Source organism: Dermacentor andersoni, chromosome 6, assembly GCF_023375885.2.
Source record: "Dermacentor andersoni chromosome 6, qqDerAnde1_hic_scaffold, whole genome shotgun sequence".
Taxonomy (NCBI): domain Eukaryota; kingdom Metazoa; phylum Arthropoda; class Arachnida; order Ixodida; family Ixodidae; genus Dermacentor; species Dermacentor andersoni.
Genome location: NC_092819.1, coordinates 149,164,695 through 149,174,810, shown reverse-complemented (window position 1 = coordinate 149,174,810; position 10,116 = coordinate 149,164,695).

Sequence of the window (10,116 nt, the reverse complement as noted above, 5' to 3'; positions counted from 1 at the left end):
CAAAGGAATGTCCTAGAGTTAAGCGAGAACTCTCCATATTGAAGAAAATGGTGAGGGACCGGTCGACTCATCGTGAAGCAGCTGCTGACGTCAGGCAACGTCGTTCTCGTCGCAGACGCTCATCAAGGAATTCTGCTCACCGCACAAAGAATACGCGTGCCGCAAAGCCTCTTGCTGTTGAATCTGCTCCAACCCCAATGCAGAATCTGTCCAAACCGCGTATAGATAACGGAGCAGCTGAAAAGAATGCCGTGGATGAAGAATGGCCACCACTGCCAAGGATAAGCCCTGTGGAAAAACCCCAACAAGGAGAGGCACCACAATGCTCCACCCCTCACCCAGATGAGCTGACAGAGCATGACCACCGAATTGTAACAATGCCGAAGTCTTTGATAAATGCGATTCGCACGCTTGTGGGCAACTCGAATACTCAAGCAGGCCCAGGGCCTTACTTGAGCCCTAACCCTCAGCCACGTCCCTCTTTACCCTTCCCCCTTTTAATAAAGTTTATCACCACCACCACCACCACCACCAACAGCTCGAAGCGCAGTGCAAGTGTTGGATGCCCTGAGCCCAGTGCTTGCAAATCTTGCGTAAGCACAATGGCTCTTCCTCTGCCTTCACTTCGTGATGAAGTGCGTAGCGCGACGATTTTCCAGTGGAATGCCAGAGGACTTAAATCACGGATTTCATGTTTCCGCCAATACGTTTTTACGAACCGATTTCCTGTAGTGGTAATATGTAAACCGAACGTGTCAAAAGTGCTAAGACTCCCTGGATGCGAAGCCTTTATGGCGTCGACGTGCGGGCAATCCAGCAAAGTAATTGTTTACATCCGTACAGAACTGACTTACATTCCCCACTCGGTGCAGCCTCATGATGGAAACCAATACGTGTGTCTCCGCATTACAAAGAATAAAGTGGCCTTCACCCTTATCGGCGCCTACATCTCTCCATATAGTCGGTTCGACGGCGACCAACTGCGATACATCCTGACGGCGACTTCTGGACCCTGGATTATCACGGGAGACTTCAATGCTCATCACTTGGCTTGGGGAAGCTCCAGAATAGATTCCAGGGGCCGGAAACTTGTGGAATTTGCTTCCGACCACGAACTCAGCATTATGAACGATGGCAGTCCGACGTACTTGCGTGGTTTGAACTATAGCAGTTGCTGAGATTTAACTGTGGTGTCACGGCAACTTGGTCAAAATGTTCGATGGTTCTCTGACATCGAGACTCATGGCAGTGACCATATTCCCACCTACTTAAGTATTACTGGATTTGGAAGCTTCTCCTTTTCTACTTCCCGACAAGTATATATAAGGTGGTCAACGTATAAGACAAAGGTGAAAGAGGCATGCAAAGAAGGATTTACCGGCACCATTGAGAACCTTATTACAAGTGAACTGGAATCGTCTAAGTACACATTTACATCCGCTAAAGAACGTCCGGATTTCGACATGGAACTTGAGCGACTTCGAACGATTCGCAGAAGGGCCGAGAGGCGATACAGGCGCACGATCAATTCATGACCTTAGAGTCGCTCAACGCATACAGAAGAAAATCCGACGTCGTATGGACAGGCTGGAGGAACAACGGTGGAAGACGTTCTGCGAATCACTTGACCCCCGCAAGCCACTGTCTATCCTATGGAGGACGGTACGCGGCCTTGACTCGTCTCCACAGCAACGACACCCATTCTCAGCCCTAGCCCTCCATCAAGGTCGCTCACAGGTCGATATAGCCGTGGGTGAGGTTCCTGCGACACGCTTCCCAGAATTGAATGTGTCCTTCTCACTTGAGGAATTGGACGCTGCTCTGGCCGTATGCAGGCGCTCATCGTCGCCAGGACCAGACGGCATCACCTACGCTGCTTTATGCCACCTAGGTGAAGATGGCTGAAGCAGACTTCTGGAATGTTATAATCAGTCATGGAATGATGGCGTCGTTCCTGAGCGGTGGAAGTCCAGCCGCTTGATACCACTCCTGAAGCCGGGAAAGTCGCCACTTGACCTAGCGTCCTACCGACCAATTGCGCTGTCCAGCTGTGTTGGGAAGGTCATGGAAAGAATGATTCTCACCCGCCTAGAGTGGTATCTTGAGCGCCACAACGTATACCCCGAGGCCATGGCTGGTTTTAGAAGAGGCCGTTCCTCTATTGGCAACGTCATCGACCTCGTCACGCCTGTACAACAAGAAAAACACCACAAGCGTAAATCGGTTGCACTATTCCTCGACGTGAAAAGCGCCTATGGTAATGTAACGCATGAAGCCATCCTAGATGCCTTGAAAAATAATGGAATTGGTGGACGCATGTTTCGGTGGATTCAGAGCTATCTATTCAAAAGATCCTTCTTTACGCACAGTGCAGATGGCCGAACCGCTGACCATTACACTTGCCGTGGCGTCCCTCAGGGGGGGGGGGGGGGGTTCTTAGCCCCACTTTGTTCAACCTTGCAATCCTTGGACTTGCCGACGTTCTACCACATACAGTAAACCTTTCCATATATGCTGACAACATATGCATATGGGCCTCGGCAGTTACACGTCTCCAGGTGCGCGCACGGCTCCAAAAAGCAGTGACCCTAACATCATCGTACCTGCGTGCTCAAGGCCTCAGCATTTCGACCGAGAAGTGCGCCTTAGGCGCTTTTACCCACATGCCCATGACCTGGTACCCCATTTCTATTGACCACCAACCAATTTCCTACGCAAAAACTTGAATGATATGAACCTTCGAATAGAAGATGAAGGGCGGGAACCGGGGGACACGAGAAGAGAAGGAGGGAGTGAGAATAAAATGTAGACGAGATGGACGCCAGTTCCGCAGCAATGCTTTACGTCTACTGTGTCCTTTAACTAGGAACGCTACATTATTTTGGCGCAGCCGACAGGATGACTCCAACATGTGGGTGACATTTTTCCTCGAGAAGACTTCCGCAGAGAAGATCATCTTTTCGAGATACCAAGTTCAAGACGAACCAGCGGTGGAACTACCTCGCGAACTCAACTCGGCAGAACTCGTGAACCTGGTTTTAGAGAAGGCTTCCATGGACACTGCTGAACTACGTCGGAAGGGTGCGGTGAAAGTGAACTTGCGTCTGGCAATCTTCGACGAATCAGTTCTTCACCTGATGCGTCGAAAGGACTCTGGATCACGGTCTTCGACAGAAGAGGTGATCCTCGTTTTGAAAGCTCTTCAGCTACAGCAAGAACAGATTGCGCAACAGAACCAACTGGTGACATCGCTTATAAGCTCTCTAAACGCTGAGAAGCCGGCGACTAATTTTGTAGAACCCGATGCGTTCGACGGCATGTCTTCAAGCCCAGAAAGTTGGCTTGAATTCTATGAATATGCCGCTGGGAAGAACAAATGGCTTTCTAATGATGACAAGATTACTAACACGCGTAGTTATTTAAGAGGTGTTGCACGGAAGTGGTACGATCTGCACATTATTGAAGATGCTGGCAACTGTTGGAACTAGTGGAAGGAAAAATTCTTGACGACATTCCGAAGCAACCCAGTGCAAAGATGGGACGCCGCGCTTAATTTCAAATTCAAGCAGGGCTCCCCCGTCGAGTATTCCTTTGAAAAACGCTGCCTTTTAAATCTGGCCGAGCCTATGCTTCCTCCTTCTGCCGTAGTAGCACTAATAATGCACGGACTGCACGCGGAAGTCCTGAAGCAAGTGCAAATACGATCACCTAAAACTATGGATGGGCTCCTGGAGTGCCGTCACGATATACCATCTACTTCAGAAGAAAATATAAGCACTAGCTCAAGCAGTCACTTCAGACGGTCCGGCGCGGATTGGTCAAGCCGTGATCAACGAGAACCGAGCCGTCTTGCAGGCGGCACAGAGAACATTGGTTGGCGCGCTCCCAGAGGTCGGGTGAATAACGTTGACAGCGACCCTGTCCCCCTACTTTCGGACGCTCAAGAGTCTCCGACGACAAAAAACTAATAAACAAGGGTGGTCAGCCCGTCCCGATGACCACAAATGAGACTGTTTATTTAACTTGCTCTAGCCTACTTCACATTCCTGTCAAAGTGGGAAACAGACATATGATGGCTTTGGTTGACAGCGGTGCTTCTGTGTCTATAATAAATGGCAAGCTGGTAGATTCAAGTCACCTGCATAGTGGAAGAGTACTACGGGTGCAAGGTTACGATGGAAAAGCGGCAATGCATAATCAGTGGGCCTCAGTAAACATCGAGTTCCAAGGTCATGAAATAGAGAGTGAAGTACTGGTGATAGATGGGGTGACGTACGACTTTCTGCTATCCAGACCAGATGTAAAGAAACGAAAGATCAACGTATACTGGGACGACGCGGTTTTAGTGGAAGGGCTATCAAGGGAAGACACAAAGCAGAATAGAAAAGATAACCTGCGAGTTGTCAAGTGCGCGGAGGATATTGCAACGACCTATCCTGAACTGGTATGCATAGGAAGCTATCCACAAGCGATGACGTCACACAAGGTGCCTTTCGAACTAACTGGCAAGAGCGTCATCCGAAAATCACCTTATAACATGTCAAGAGAGCGCAATATGTGGTTGAAGAAAGAATTGCAGGAGATGCTAGACGCTGATATAATCTGGTCTTCGGTGTCACCCTTCGCCTCTCCCATAACTATTGCGCCGAAGGAAGATGGAACTTTCAGACTGCACAGATTACAGGGTTCTCAATTGCCAGACAGAACTTATACCATTTCTCATGCCGAAGATAGACACGATTATAGATGAGACAGGTGGTCGCCGAAGTTTTTCACGGATTGACTTGTGCAAAGGTTTCTGCCAGATCCCGCTAACCGAAGAAACAAAAATGTACACTGCATTTATCACGCCCTTCGACCTGTGCGAGTACAACCGGCTTCCTTTCAGCTGGAAAAACTCGCCAGCATAGTTCCAGAAGATTGTGAACGAAGTCCTGAACCCTTTCCTACGTGTCTTTTGTAACGTGTACATAGACGATATTATCGTCTTCTCCAAAACAGAGGCTGAGCATTAGGAACACCTGTCCCGTGTATTAAACGCCTTCAGCTTGGCACACCTCAAGGTTAATTTTAAGAAAAGTGCGTGCTTTCAAAGAAAAGTTGTGTTTCTTGGAAGAGTCTTGGAATGGCGGATTCACCAATGTGCGCTAAGTGCAAGTGTGAGGAGACCATCAGTCACCTTCCGTGCCACTGTTCTCCTTTCAATAATCAACGTGAGACTCTCCAGTGTGCCTTGAATAGACTGGATGACAGACCATTTACGGAAGCGAAGATCTTGGAAGCCTGGCCTCACACTTCATTAGCCCAGAAAGCAGTTCGAGCGCTTTTTCACTACCTGAAGGCAACAGACTTGAGTGCCCGACTATAGACATCCTACACCTAAGTTATCTCTCTCTCTCTCTTTCACTCCCCATTCCCCTCCCCACGTGTAGGGTAGCAAACTGGAATCAGTCTGGTTAACCTCCCTGCCTTTCCTTCTTCCCTTCTCTCTCTCTCTTCAATGAACGTGTTTGACGCCAACGTGTGTCTTTCGGTATGTTCCACGCTGTATGTCCGCGCCTCAATAAAAAAAAAATTAATTTAACCAGTGTAGGACGTAATAGGTGAACCCACGACGTATATATTAAGGCAATCGTCTTGTCATTCACACTAGCGCCACGCACTGATTTAGGGGCAGCGCCACTAGATGGCGCTACGTGTTCAATGAAAAGCATGAGAGAGGAACCCGGCTGCATACATGCCTCATACAGGACCAGTTTATATAGTCTGGGGTTTTACGGGCCAAAATTAAACACGATACGATTATAAGCCCCACCATAGTTGGGGACTGCGGATTAATTTCGGCCACCTGGGGTTCATTAACGCGCACGCAATGCTCGGTACAGGGGCGTTATTGCGTTTCGCCCCCGTCGGAATGTGACCGCTGCGGCAGGGATTCGATCCCGCGCCCTCGGGCTAAGCAGCGCAATGCCGAAGCCACGATGCCACCACTGCGGGTACTACAGGACGCGTTTCTGCGTCGGCATTACGGTGTGTCGCTGCAGTGTTTCAATACCTATCGCTTTAATGTCGCAATTCGTCTTAAGACAGGTTCTGCTGGAATTTTTCGGTAACCAAATATATGCAGGTGGTTGCTTTACTGACTAGACAAGCTATAGCACGGTATACAACTTTGAGTGCTTGAATTTGACGTGAACTATGCGGTAGAACGCTCGCGTTCTTGCCGCTCATCAGCCTCGCGAATTCGCATGTTCAGACCAGCGAACCTGAGCGCTCGGTGTTTGCTTCCTCATCCTAGCGCTCCGCCAGATGTCGAGCGAAGATTGGAATCGGCGTTGCTATGGCTCGATAGCAATGACCACTTTGGACGTTGCTGCCAGGAAATCACCCACGGACGATATGTATAGTCCTTCATTGACCCTACCGGCACAGGGCACAGTCTTCTCCGAGCACCAGTAAAAATGAAGCGTTGTGCTTCTTATAGGACCCGTACCTGAACGTCGCAGTACTGAATAACCACAGCTTTGTGCGCCAGGTGTTCGTACACTGCCATACCGCCCTTCTATCCAGTGCGAAAATCGAGCGAGCTTTCAATGTTGCGGCAGATGTCTTCGCGTGCCCGCGCGCGCACGCACTGAAGAAAGAAACGAGGGAAGGTGCGTAAAGAAAATTTATAAAAGCAGTTGTTGGGAAATATAAACAACATGAGAAGGGCTGGCCGGGCCAGCTGGTTGTATTTACTTTCATTGGGCATTGTTGATAAAAACTAGGAGTAAGCCGACGTGAAAATTATCGATTAGATTTAATGCGATTAAAATTTTTTGGAGACTTCACTCAGTTTGTAGTATACATCTGCTTTTGTATCTGTTTGTCTTCGCTTAACTGTTTTCCCACCAAATTGGATCACTTGGCACACCATAGCATAGGCGGAGAGTTTTCATTTTTCCGGAGGGGGGGGAGGAGCCCGATCAGCTTTCCTAATTACATATATATATATATATATATATATATATATATATATATATATATATATATATATATATATATATATATATATATGTTTCTTGCACTTGAAGAAACTTCGTTTGACCTCCGAGAATGGAGCGCGGAAGTGACGGCGTTATATGAGTATATAGAAGACCGCCTTTTAGTAGGAGACAGTTCAATTTCGCAGCCTGAGTCCTCTCGGTGGTGTAATCTTCCTTCGTGTAATTGTCGCATGCTTGGCTATTACTAATACTGCTTCGCCTTTCCGGCGAAACGGCAGCCTCTTTTTCTGTGAGTCTAAGTATAAGTGCTGCAGCGCATGACTGCTGTTCATTCTGTTTTCGAGTGAATCCAGCTTGCCTCATTTCGGTTACTGAGTGAATTATGCAGTGTTCCCCAACTACCATGCACCAAGACTTAAAAAAAAGGGCAGTTGCGTTACTCGAAGAAAACCTAGTGCATATTGCTTCCAGTATAGTGCAGTAGCAGCCAGTAATTCTTTCGTTACTGAGATTTAATTGGGTATAATTGCAATTAATTATATAACTCGAGAAATACTGCCCTAATTTTCAAAGTGTCAATGAGGCATTTGTAGGCACCCAAAATGACATCTAACTGTGGCGTTTCCAGCGACGTTCTAATTGCGTACATTTTTCTCCGACTGGCAAAGAAACCTCATGCAGTATGAAAAATACCACGTGAGTGCGCTCCCACCCGCATCATTAAGAAGCGCCCTCAAGTAAGCTGATTGAAAGTGACTGCATTGCCTGTCGCAAACCCGAAGAGACAGCGCATCACCTTGATAATGGCACGGAAGGAGCACCAACAGCAGGTTCCGCGGCTTCGCAGCTATGCCTTCCTCTCATTTCTACGTCACACTTACTATCCGTCTCTCAAGGCCGACTGATCACGTTGGTAACAAAAGCTTCTGGCTAACGCGGCCGAAGCGCCGTTCTGACCACGAAAGAAATGCGGAAAGCAATGGAATAGGCATAGAATGTTTAAAAATTCAGGCTTTGATCGCACCGCATCGAAAGAGTATGTGCGAAGTTATATTTTGCGCCAGAACATTGCTTTGATCGGACCAAAGCCAAATTAAAGCGACTGTTTTATTTTTCGCGAAAGTGCATACGGGCTGCAAAACAGGTTCTTGTCCAAAAATAAAAGCGAAATAAACTGATCGGGAAGTGACCAGCGTGTAGAGAAAAGGCAAAACGAATGCGCTCAAGAAAGTACGAGTAAATATACCACTCCTAAATGGGCCGAATTGGCAATCAGAATGTCTGCAAAAAAAAAAAAAAAATTCAGATTTCAGTCAGCCCTTACTATCTATTAATTCGTAAGCTCCGTTGAACTCCAGCTGCCGCCTAGAGGACGTGTTCGAATAGGTCTCCTTTTGCAGATAAGCAGTACTATGTCCTTTTTATCACATCTTCAGTGGCTTTCTTGATAACCGACGCTGGAATATACGGCAGACATCCGTTATCCTTGCCTCGAACTAATCTGACGTCCGTCTGGATCATGTACGCACGATCTTTCATATAATCCCAAAGAAATAAATCGAGTAGAAGGAGGTCAGGTGAGCTAGCCGGCCAATTTACAGGCCCGTCCCTTCCCATCTATTGGGCATCAAAAGTCGCTTGCAGCTAGTTTCGTGCTCGGCTGCTGCTGTTTGCTGCCGCCCCATCTTGCTGATACCACAGAAGTGGAAGACGTGACAGTGGGGCTTCGGTGAGAAACTCATCTACCACTCCTTCAAGGATTTCATTCACCTAACGCTGTCCAGTCACTGTGTGATCGAAGAGCACGGATCCTATTAGCACCGGCGTAAATTCACCACACATTGAACGACCACTGGTACTGGTGCCGAGTGCGCTGTACCCAGCGTGGATTGGAGTCACTCCAGTAGTGTGCATTATGCAGATTTACCTGGCCGTTTCTGCAAAAATTGGCATCATCTGTGCACATGATGTCACTCAAGAAGTCCGGTGACTCATCGGCTTTTGTGAGGACCCGATTCGAGAAATCTAGATTTCACAGGTCCCTATCTTCCAAGAATTGGTGCTGGTTAAGGTGGTACGGGTGAAAGGCCGTCACTTAGAATCCTCCAAACTGATGACTTGGAAATTGGTGCCTGGGCGGCCACGTTCCGCACGCTAGCATGAGGGTTTCAGGCCATAAATGCTAAAACATCCCTGCGTAGGCTATAGGACTCAAAGATGTAGTCCTCCGCCGCTGTTTATTGAAGCGGCCGGTTTGTCTCAGGTTTTCATAATTTCTGATGATAGTCGATGCGTTTGGTCTACCGCCACACTTCCATGACTGATATACATATTTGCAGCCTTCCTCTTGTCGCCATTTGCAAATCCCAAGGCAAGGATCATGTTTACCTTCTGCTCATTAGAGAAAGACATGGCGACTGGTACGAAACAAAACGCACCTTTAAACCTTCGCTCTGACGTGTTCAATTCGCTTTTGAGCTGAAATGTTTTGTGGCAAAAAAAAAAAAAAAGAACCGTGCACTTTATCTATGCTAAGACAACAATAGTCACAGCTTGTTTCCAACTAACACCAAACGCCACGTGTTACTTCGGTCGGGGCGCAGCATGATGAGGCACTAGCTCGACCACAATGTTTTTCTTTATTTTCTTTATTTCGTTCTGGATAACTCAGAGGGAGCCTCTTCGAGTGCCCAGCTTTATGATCCTGGTGGGAGCGCAGTCATGTGGTATTCTCCATATTACGCGGTTTTATTTTTCAGTCGGAAAAAGATTAGTACGAAATTAGTACGTCGCTGAAGATACCACAGTTAGATGTCCCTTGGCTGTGCCGTCGAATGCCTCATTGACACTTTGATAATTAGGATAATACGTCTCGAGTTGGATTATTTATTTACAATCACTTAATTAGATCTCACTAACGAAAAAAAAATTCTGGCAGCAACTCCACTGTACTGTAAACAATGTGCACTAGGCTTTCTTCGAGTAACGCATTGCACTTATTTTTTAAATCTTGGTGCAAGATAGTTGATTTGGACACCCTGTGTATATTGTTACGGAAGGATGAGAGAAGAGAGAGGAAGAAAAAGGTCGGAGACGCTGGCTGCTGCGTGTTGTTGGTGGTAAGCCA